Raw genomic sequence first — 9,730 nt, 5'->3', positions numbered from 1 at the left:
TGCGCCAAGAAAACCTTGTTAATCTGACCCAAGGGGCCAAATGTTGGTTTTGTACCAGTGTGCCTTTGAAATTAAAAGTTAATTTATTTAAAAACGGAAAGAAAATGACTAAAAAATTTCTAAATCTGGGGAAAAAAATAGACATCTACATTCAAGAAGCCCGGAGGACCATAAATAGATTGAACATAAAAAGTTTTATACCAAGACACATTGTAATTAAATTTTCAAAACTCAAAGACAATCAGAATTTTTAAAGCCACAAGAGAAAAGTAACTCATCACATATAAGGGAACCCCTAAATGATTGTCAGTAAATTTATCACTAGAAACCTTGCAGTTCAAGACCGTGAGATGATATAACTAAAGTATTAAAAGAAAAAAAAAAGCTAACAACCAAGAGTACTATATACCCAGAAAAACTACCCTTTCAAAATGAAGGAAAGATAAAGTCTTTCCTAGGAAAACAAAAACTAAGGAAGTTGGTCACTACTAGATCTGTCTTACAAAATGACATGCCTAAAGGGATTCTTCAAATTGGAAGAAAACACACCAAACAACAATAGTAAATCATTTAATTAATTTATTTATTTTTAAGATGGAGTCTCATTCTGTTGCCCAGGCTGGAGTGCACTGGCATGATCTTGGCTCACTGCAACCTTCGCCTCCTGGGTTCAAGTAATTCTCCTGCCTCAACTTCCTGAATAGCTGGGATTACAGGCGCCCACCACCACACCCTGCTAAGTTTTGTATTTTTAGTAGAGACAGGGTTTCATCATGTTAAGCAGGCTGATCTCAATCTCCTGACCTTAGGTGATCCTCCCGCCTCAACATGTCAAAGTGCTGGGATTTCGGGCGTAAGCTACTGTGCACAGCCCCAGAGCGTTTGAAAGCACAAATCTTACCAGTAAAAGTAAATATACAGGCCAGGTGCTCACGCCTGTAATCCCAGCACTCTGGAAGCTGAGACGGGCGGATCATGAGGTCAGGAGATGGAGACCAACCTGGCTAACATGGTGAAACTCCGTCTCTACTAAAAAATATACAAAAATTAGCCAGGCATAGTAGTGGGTGCCTGTAATCCCAGCTACTCAGGAGGCTGAGGCAGGAGAATGGCGTGAACCCGGGAGGCGGAGCTTGCAGTGAACCGAGACTGTGCCACTGCACTCCAGCCTTGGCAACAGAGTGAGACTCCATCTCCAAAAAAAAAAAAAGAAGTAAATATACAGAGTAATGCATATTAATATAACACTTTAATAGTGGTGCATAAATTATAGTCAACTAATATAGAAGTAAAAAATATCTAGAATAAGCATAACTGCAAATATTTGTTAGTGGATTCATAACATTAAAAGAAGTAAACGTTGGCCAGGCATGGTGGCTCATGTCTGTAATCCCAGCACTTTGGGAGGCCAAGGTGGGCGGATCACCTGAGGTCAGGAGTTCAAGACCACCCTGGCCAACATGGTGAAACCCCATCTCTACTAAAAAATAAACAAAAATTAGCCAGGCATAGTAGTGGGTGCCTGTAATCCCAGCTACTCAGGAGGCTGAGGCAGGAGAATCACTTGAACCCAGGAGACAAGTGTTGCAGTGAGCCGAGATCATGCCACTGCACTCTAGCCTGGGCAACAGAGCAAGACTCCGTCTCAAAAAATAAAAAAAAGAAGAAGTAAATGCTGGCTTTAAGAATACAAAATATTTGTGGGGAGGAGTAAAAGTGTAAAGTTTTTGTATATGATTAAAATTAAAGTATTATCAACTTAAAGTAGATGGCTATAACTACAATTTAGTTAATGCAAGCCTTGTGCTATCACAAAGAAACAATTATAATAGCTACACAAAAGGTAAACAAAAGGCAAATCACTCCAAAAAATAACAAATATTAAAAGAAGACAGTAAGACAGAAAAGAAGAATAAAATAATTTTAAAAAGACAAAAAACAATTAGCAAAATGGCAACAGTAAGTCTTTATTAATAACATTAAATGTAAATGGATTAAACTTCCCATTGGAAAGACATAGAGTTGCTGAGTGGATTTAACACACAGACACGTGCACACACACACACACACACACACAAGATCTAGCAGTATGCTGTCTATAAGAGACTCACTTTAGATTTAAGGACACACACAGCCTGAAAGTGAAGGGATGGAAAAATATATCCATGCAAATGGTAGCCAAAAAGGAAGCAAGGGTGACTATATTTACGTGAGAAAAAATAGACTTCGAGTCAAAAACTGTCACAAGAGACAAAAAGGGACACTATATAATAATAAAAGGGTCAATCCACCAGGAAGAAATAACAATTATAAATAGATGTGCACCCAACACCAGAGCACTAAAATATGTAATCAAACTATTGATATATCTGAAGGAAGAAATTGACAGCAATACAATAATAGTAGGAGACTTCACTACATAACTTACAATCATAGCCAGAACAACCAGATATAAAATCAATAAAGAAACTGACTTGAACAACTTTATGTTCGAATGGATCTAACAGACATATACAAAGCTTTCCATCAAAAAGCAAAGAATACATATTCTCCAGTGCACATAAATGTTCTCTAGGATAGATCATATTTTAGGTCACAAAATAACTCTTAACAAATATAAGAAGATCAAAATTATACCAAGTATCTTTTCTGATCACAATGAAATAAAACTAAAAATCAATAACAATAAGAAACTGGGAAAATTTACAAATACATTGAAACTAAACAAACCAATTGAACAACCATTGGGTCAAAAAAATACAAAGGGAACATTAAAATATGCAGAGACAAACAAAACTGAAGGAATAGCACACCAAAACTGATGGGATACAGTAAAAGCAGTAGTAAAAGGACATTCATAGTGACAAATGCCTACATTTAAAAAAGAAGAAAGATTGCAAATAAACTAATTTTACACCTCCAGGAACCAGAAAAAGAACAAAACAAGTCCCATATTTGCAGAAGGAAGGAAATGGTAACAATGAGAGTAGAAATAAATAAAAGATGGAATAAAAAACAGTAGAAAAGAAATCGAGGAAACAAGATTTGGTTTCTTGAAAAGACAAACAAATTTGACAAACTCCATAGCTAAACTAACTTAGAAAAAAAGAAAGAAGTCTCAAGTAAATAAAATAAAAAATGAGAGACACTACAGCAGATGAGTCAGAAATAAAAAAGGATCATAAACGATCATTATGAACAATTATTCATTAACAAATTGGATAACTTGGAAGAAATAGATAAATTCCTAGAAATATGCAACCTACCAAGACTGAATTAAGAAGAACAGACACATTTTACCACTGAGATTGAATCAATAATTAAAACCTTCCCAACAAAGAAAAGCCCAGGATTAGATGGCTTAATGGGTAAATTCTGCCAAATATTTAAAGAACAATTAGTACCAATTCTTACACCTTTTTCAAATAATTGAACTCATGTTTAGGCCAGGATCACCCTGATGTCAAAACTTAGCAAAAACACCACAAGAAGAAAAAAAAAAACAACTACAGGGCAATATCCCTAATTAACATAAACATAAAAATCCCCAATAAAATACTAACAAACCAAATTCAAAAGCACATTGAAAGGATCATACACCATGACCAAGTAGGATTTATCCCTGAGATGGAAGGATGGTTCAACATATCAAATCAATCAGTGTAATATACCACATTACCACAACGAAAGATAAAAACACATGATTATCTCAAAAGATTCAGATGTTGTTTACAATATTTTACATCCATTTATTATTTAAAACTCTCAAAAAAAAAAAAGGAACGAAGAAACTTACTTCAACATAGTAAAGACCATATATGAAAACCCCACAGCTAACATAATAATGGACAGGGAAAATTTGAAAGTTTTTTCTCTCAGATATGAAGCAAAGCAAGGATGATCAATCTTACCACTTCTATTCAACATGGTACTAGAAGTTCTAGGCAGAACAATCAGACAAGAAAAAGAAATAAAAGCTATCCAAATTGAAAAGAAATAAGTAAAACTGTCTTCTCTTAAAGGTGACATGATCATATATGTAGAAAATCCTAAAGACTCCATACAAAATATTATTAAAACTAATAAACAAATTCAGTAAATCTGCAGTATAAAAAATCAACTTGCAAAAATCAGTGGCATTTCTATATGCTAATAACAAACTATCCAAAAACGAAATTAAGAAAACAATTCTATTTACAATAGCAACAAAAAGAATAAAATACTTAGGATAAATTTAACTAAAGAAGTGAAAGACTTGTACACTGAAAGTTATAAACCATTGAGGGAAGAAACTAAGGGAGACATAGAAATGGATAGACATCCCATGTTCATGGATTAGAAGAATTAAAATATTTAAAATGTCCACAGTGCCCAAAGAAACATACAGATTTAATGCAATCTTTATCAAAACCCCAATGGCATTTTTACATTAATTTTAAAAAGCAATCATAAAATTCAAATGGAACCACAAAAGACTACCATATCCAAAGCAATCTTGAGGGACAAAAAAAAAAAAAAAAAAAAAAAAAAAAAAAAAGCCAGAGTAAAAAAAAGCTTGGAGCTGACAATATATTACAAAGCTATAGTAATCAAAACAATGTGGTACCAACATAAAAACAGACATGTAAACAAATGTAACAGAATAAAGAGACCAGAAATAAATCCATATATTTACAGGTAACTGAACTTTGACAAGGATGCCAAGAGGACACAATGGGGAAAGGATAGTATCTTCAATAAATGTCATTAGAAAAACTGGATAGTCATACACAGAATAAAATTAGACCCTTATCTCACATCATATACAAAAATTAACTCAAATAGATTAAAGACTTTGACATGAAGACATGAAACTGTAAAACTACTAGAAGAAATTATAGAAAAAAGGCCTCGACATTGGTGCTGGCAATGATTTTTTGGACATAACACCAACAGAAGAGGAAACAAAACCAAAAATAAACAAACGGTATTATATCAAACTAAAAAGCTTCGGTCACATGGTGGCTCATTACTTGCTTTGAGGCAGGTGCGGTGAGTCTACTGTGGGCTGGTCCGGATTCCTCAGGTTCCGCCCCCCAACCACTACCCAGCCAGTTCGTGGAGAGGAGAGGTACACTTTACAGGTCCTTGATGAACCAAGAGAACACTCCACCATATCCAGGCCCTGGTCCATCAGCCCCATACCCACCTTATCCACAAAAGCAAATGGGCCCAGGACTATGGGAGGGGGCCCTACCCACCTTTTCAAGGGTACCCTATCAAGGATACAAGGATACGCACAGTACAGTTGGCAGGGCAGACCTCAGGAGCCTCCTAAAACCACAGTGTATATGGTAGAAGACCAAAGAAGAGATGAGTTGAAACCATCCACCTACCTCACAGCCTACTGGACTGCTTTCTGTTGCTGCTGTCTCTGGGTCATGCTCACCTGACCAGCCCAGTCATCCTGTTCTGCCAGCTCTGCCACACCTCTGATAGGTGTACCTGCCCCTGTCTGTTCTGATTGCTGTAATAAATGACTAGCTCTGCACAGACACCTATACCTTCGGCACTATGGGATTCTAGATTCGTGAGGGCTGCTGCGGTTTAATTCAGTGACTTGATCTCTTTAATGTCCAAAATACATTTCTTATTGATCTTTTAAAATGTGCTAAGTGACTTTTTTTTGGCCAAAGGCTTAGTTGTGGAAAATATATTTATAATTTTGTAATTATACATTCACGGTAGTGGCAAAATGTAACACACCATGAATGATTTCTCTGTTTACACCTTGTATGTTTCAATAAATTTGTTCAAACCTCAAAAAAAAAAAAAAAAAAAGGAAGAAAGAAAAGAATCAACAAAGTGGAAAGGCTACCTATGAAATGGGAGAAAATATTTGCAAATCATATATCTGATAAGGAGTTAATATGCAAAACACATAGGGAACTCATACAACTCAGTAGCAAGAAAACAAATAACCAATTTGAAAATGAGCAAAAGATCTAAATAGATATTTCCCATTTGTTTATTTTTGCTTTTGTTTCCTGTTCTGTTGGTGTCATATCCAAAAAATCATTGCCATCAGCAATGTCAAGAAGGCTTTTTTCCATGCTTTCTTCTAGTAGTTTTACAGTTTCAGGTCAAAACTTCATTTTGAGTTTATTTTTGTGTATGATGCGGTGTATTTGTATGACTCAACAGAAGGCATACAAATGGTCAGCATGGAAATGAAAATGTGCTCAACATCAGGAAAATGCAAATCATAACACAATGACATATCACCTCACACCTGCAAGGATGGCTCTACTATCAAAAAAGACAAAAGTGTTGATGAGGATGTGGAGAAAAGAGAACCCTTGTACATTTTTGATGGGGATTTAAAGTGGCACAACCACTATAAAAAACAGTCTGGAGATTTCTCCAAAAGTTAGCAATAAAACTACCATATGATCCCACTTCTGGGTGTACATCCAAAAAAAATGAAATCAGGATCTCAGAGATACCTGCACTTCTGTGCTCATTGCAGCATTGTTCACAATCACCAAGATATGGGAACAACCCAAATGCCCATGGATGGCTGAATGGATAAAAAAAAATTGTGGTATATTTCTACTATGGGATATTATTTAGCCTTTAAAAAGAAGGAAATTTTGCCACTTGTGACAACATGGATGAACTTAGAGAACATCATGTGAAATGAAGTAAGCCAGACACAGAAAGACAAATATTATATGATCCCACTTACATGTGGAATCCAAAAAACTGAAACTCATAGGAACAGAGAGTCAGATGGTAGTTCCCAGGGGCTGAAAGGCGGGGGAGATGTTGGTCAAAGTGTAATTACAGTTCTGCAGGATAGAGAAGTTCTGGGGATCTAATGTACAGTGTGGTGACTATAGTTATAATACTGTACTGTATACTTGAAATTTGCTAAGGGGGTCGATCTTAGGTATCCTCACCTTAAAGAAGGGAAAGAAGGAAGGAAACAAGAAAGGAAGGAAGGGAAGGAGGAAGGGAGGAAGGGAGGAAGGGAGGAAAGAAGGAAGGAAGGAAGGAAGGAAGGAAGGAAGGAAGGAAGGAAGGAAGGAAGGAAGGAAGGAAGGAAAAATAGAAAAAGGGAATTAGTGAGATGATGGGTGTGTTAATTGTCATGATTGTGGTGATTATTTCCCAATGTGTGTGTGTGTGTATATATTCACATCAGTTTGTACACATTAAGCATATATAACTTTTATTTGTTAATTAAACCTTAAAAACTGTTAAATATAAAATAAATCAACGTATTAAAATAAAATATTAAAATAAACACTGCCCTCTTTCTCCAATGAGGAACTTGGCTTTTGATGGTAGCAAAAATTCAGAGAAGAAAGCCAAATGCCACTAAGGAAAAAGTTGTTGAGAAATTATTCATTATATATTTGCTATATTTGCTAGTATTTTACTATATGTATTTGCTATAAATATATATATTTGCTAGTATTTATTTTTGCTATGTATTTGTTAGTATTTTAGTCATTCATTAATCAAACCATCTCAGGGTCCCTTGATGGGAAATGACAGTGAACGCAGTTCTGTCCATTTCAGAGGTAGAGTAATTTGGGTCACTTGGGGTCCAGGTTACAGTTTCAATGTTAACAGGATTAACAGAGATGAAGGAAGCCTGTCTCAAGGCAAAGCTTAGGAAGAAAGATGATGCCCCCATTCCCAGTATCGTCACTAATATCATGTACTTCCCACTGTTTACTCCCCAGCACATTTTGATCAGACATCTTGGTCCACATTTGATTTATTGTTCAGTTGACATGAAACCCAACAATGGTATAGTTAGAAGGCTCGCATGAGGGTGCCTGCAGGGAGAGTAATTATTTGCCAAGAGATGAACTGCGATAAAGGAGTAGCGTGGGTGCAGGTTTCCTGTTGTGCCCAGAACCAGCTGTTCATACATTGTTGATACCAAAATATAAAGGTGACTGCACTCTTTTTCCTTAGAATATGCAATTTATATTTTATCTGCTTGAGACTAGGTTTGCAGGACTGTGCCTAACTCCTTTCCCTCCCACCCACGTTCCACAGAGAGAGAGCTGTGAGTGAGCCTCTTGGGACTAGAACTTGTTAGGAGGCCCTGCCATCTCCACGGTTCCTTCCTCCCAGGACAGCACCTGCCTGCCCAGGATGTTACTGCCCTTCCCAATGGACCCTAGACTTGCTGCTGGAATCTAGCTGGAGAGCTTCTGGGAAGGAGGGTGCTCTGCAGGCAGGCTCTTGGGGAATGGGTAAAATAAGGGAAATTGACACTTATTGAGCATCTACTCCGTTGCCTGCACTAATCCGTTTGATCCACATGGCATGTTGTGATTCATACCCGCATCTTACAGATAAGGAAACCGAAGCTTGGGGAGGTGAAAAAGTGCATCCAAGACAACTCAGCCAGTAGGTAAGGAAGGCCAGGATTTGAACCCAGGGATGTTTGGTGCTGACGCCCTGCTGTTTCCTCAGATTCGATCTGCCTCCCCACAATGGGAGGAGAGCCCCCAGAGGGTCCAGGGAGAACAGATCAAAATGCTGTTCCCTTCCACGCTGTTGACGTCCTCCCTGTACTAGTCCTTGGTTAGATCCTGGTTAAAAGACTGCTGGTTTTGTAATTGTGATTCCTTGTCCTGGCTCGTGTTGACCTTACAGAGTATTCTGGCCCAGGTCACAGTGACCCTGTTGCTCTCTGGCTGTAGGTGTGGTCCCTCCAGAGAAAAAAGACCTAGCTGTGGGGTTGAGGTGTGTCTAGGAATGGGCTGAGTTTCCAGTAGACGCCAGGTCAGGGCTTTGTGCTACTCCAGCTGAGGCCCAACCTCTCTCCGTTGCACTGCAGTGAAGAGGCCTGGATTGCTAACATTAGCCCATGCAGCATTGTGCCAGACACAGTCTACTGGGGCCCCTGTCTTTTTTAATGATCTCACTCAACCCTCAAATGCGCTTTTCCAGGTGGAGATCAGCAGCCCCATTTTACAGATGAGGAAGCTGTGGCTCAGAAAATCCAAGTGACTGGTTGTGCCTGGTAGTGGAATGGGATGTGGTGTCAGGGAGACCTGGCTTTGAATGCCAATCCTGTTTCTTTAGAGCTTTGTGCCTCGGGAAATGCCACTTCAACTCTGTGATATATAATTATCTTGTCTGTAAACCAAAGTAAAGAAGAAAACTGTCTCCTCAATTTGTTGGGACAATTAAGTATATTTTTATTTAAAATACCTGGCATAGTAGGTACCCAATGAATAATGGTTAGTGTAACTACAGGAATAGTCACTGAGTTTAATATCACATGTTATTTCTTATGGTTGTCAAGAGACCTGTGCTGAAATATATTCTGAGCTCATATCTGGGAAAAAATTCTGGTATTGATGAGCCATATTTGCTTTGGCAGGGGAGGGCGAGTGGCTGCATACGTATTTCCCATGCTGGTTTAATATTATCAGGAGGGATTTGATTTGAGTTCTACTTTTGTCCAAAGCACTCACTCTTTCTACTATATCCATTTTAGCCTTCCCTACTGTAATTTCCTGGTTATTTTAATTTCTTATGGTTTCTGTAACATATTACTACAAACGAGGTGGCTTGAAACAATACAAAATGTATTCTCTTGTAGTTATGCAGCCCTGAAGTCCAAAATCAGTTTCACTAGGCTGAAGTCAAGAGCTTCCAAAGGCCCTAGGGGTGAATCCATTCCTCACCTCTTCCAGCTTCTGTAGCTGCCAGCATT

The 9,730-nt window shown here is 37.8% G+C and overlaps 1 pseudogene across 1 annotated transcript; it reads left to right on the top strand.

Annotated features, from left to right (window-relative positions):
- Positions 1-5,010: 5,010 nt before the first annotated feature.
- On the top strand, positions 5,011-5,737 carry LOC105546868 (annotated as a pseudogene). Its single transcript, XR_001007153.1, has one exon. The product of XR_001007153.1 is annotated as a cysteine-rich and transmembrane domain-containing protein 1 pseudogene (transcript).
- Positions 5,738-9,730: the final 3,993 nt, after the last annotated feature.

The sequence above is a fragment of the Mandrillus leucophaeus genome, unplaced genomic scaffold (assembly GCF_000951045.1).
Source record: "Mandrillus leucophaeus isolate KB7577 unplaced genomic scaffold, Mleu.le_1.0 Scaffold372, whole genome shotgun sequence".
In the NCBI taxonomy this organism is placed as follows: domain Eukaryota; kingdom Metazoa; phylum Chordata; class Mammalia; order Primates; family Cercopithecidae; genus Mandrillus; species Mandrillus leucophaeus.
Note: the sequence above shows the minus strand (reverse complement) of the source record. Positions and strands in the feature narration are given on the sequence as shown.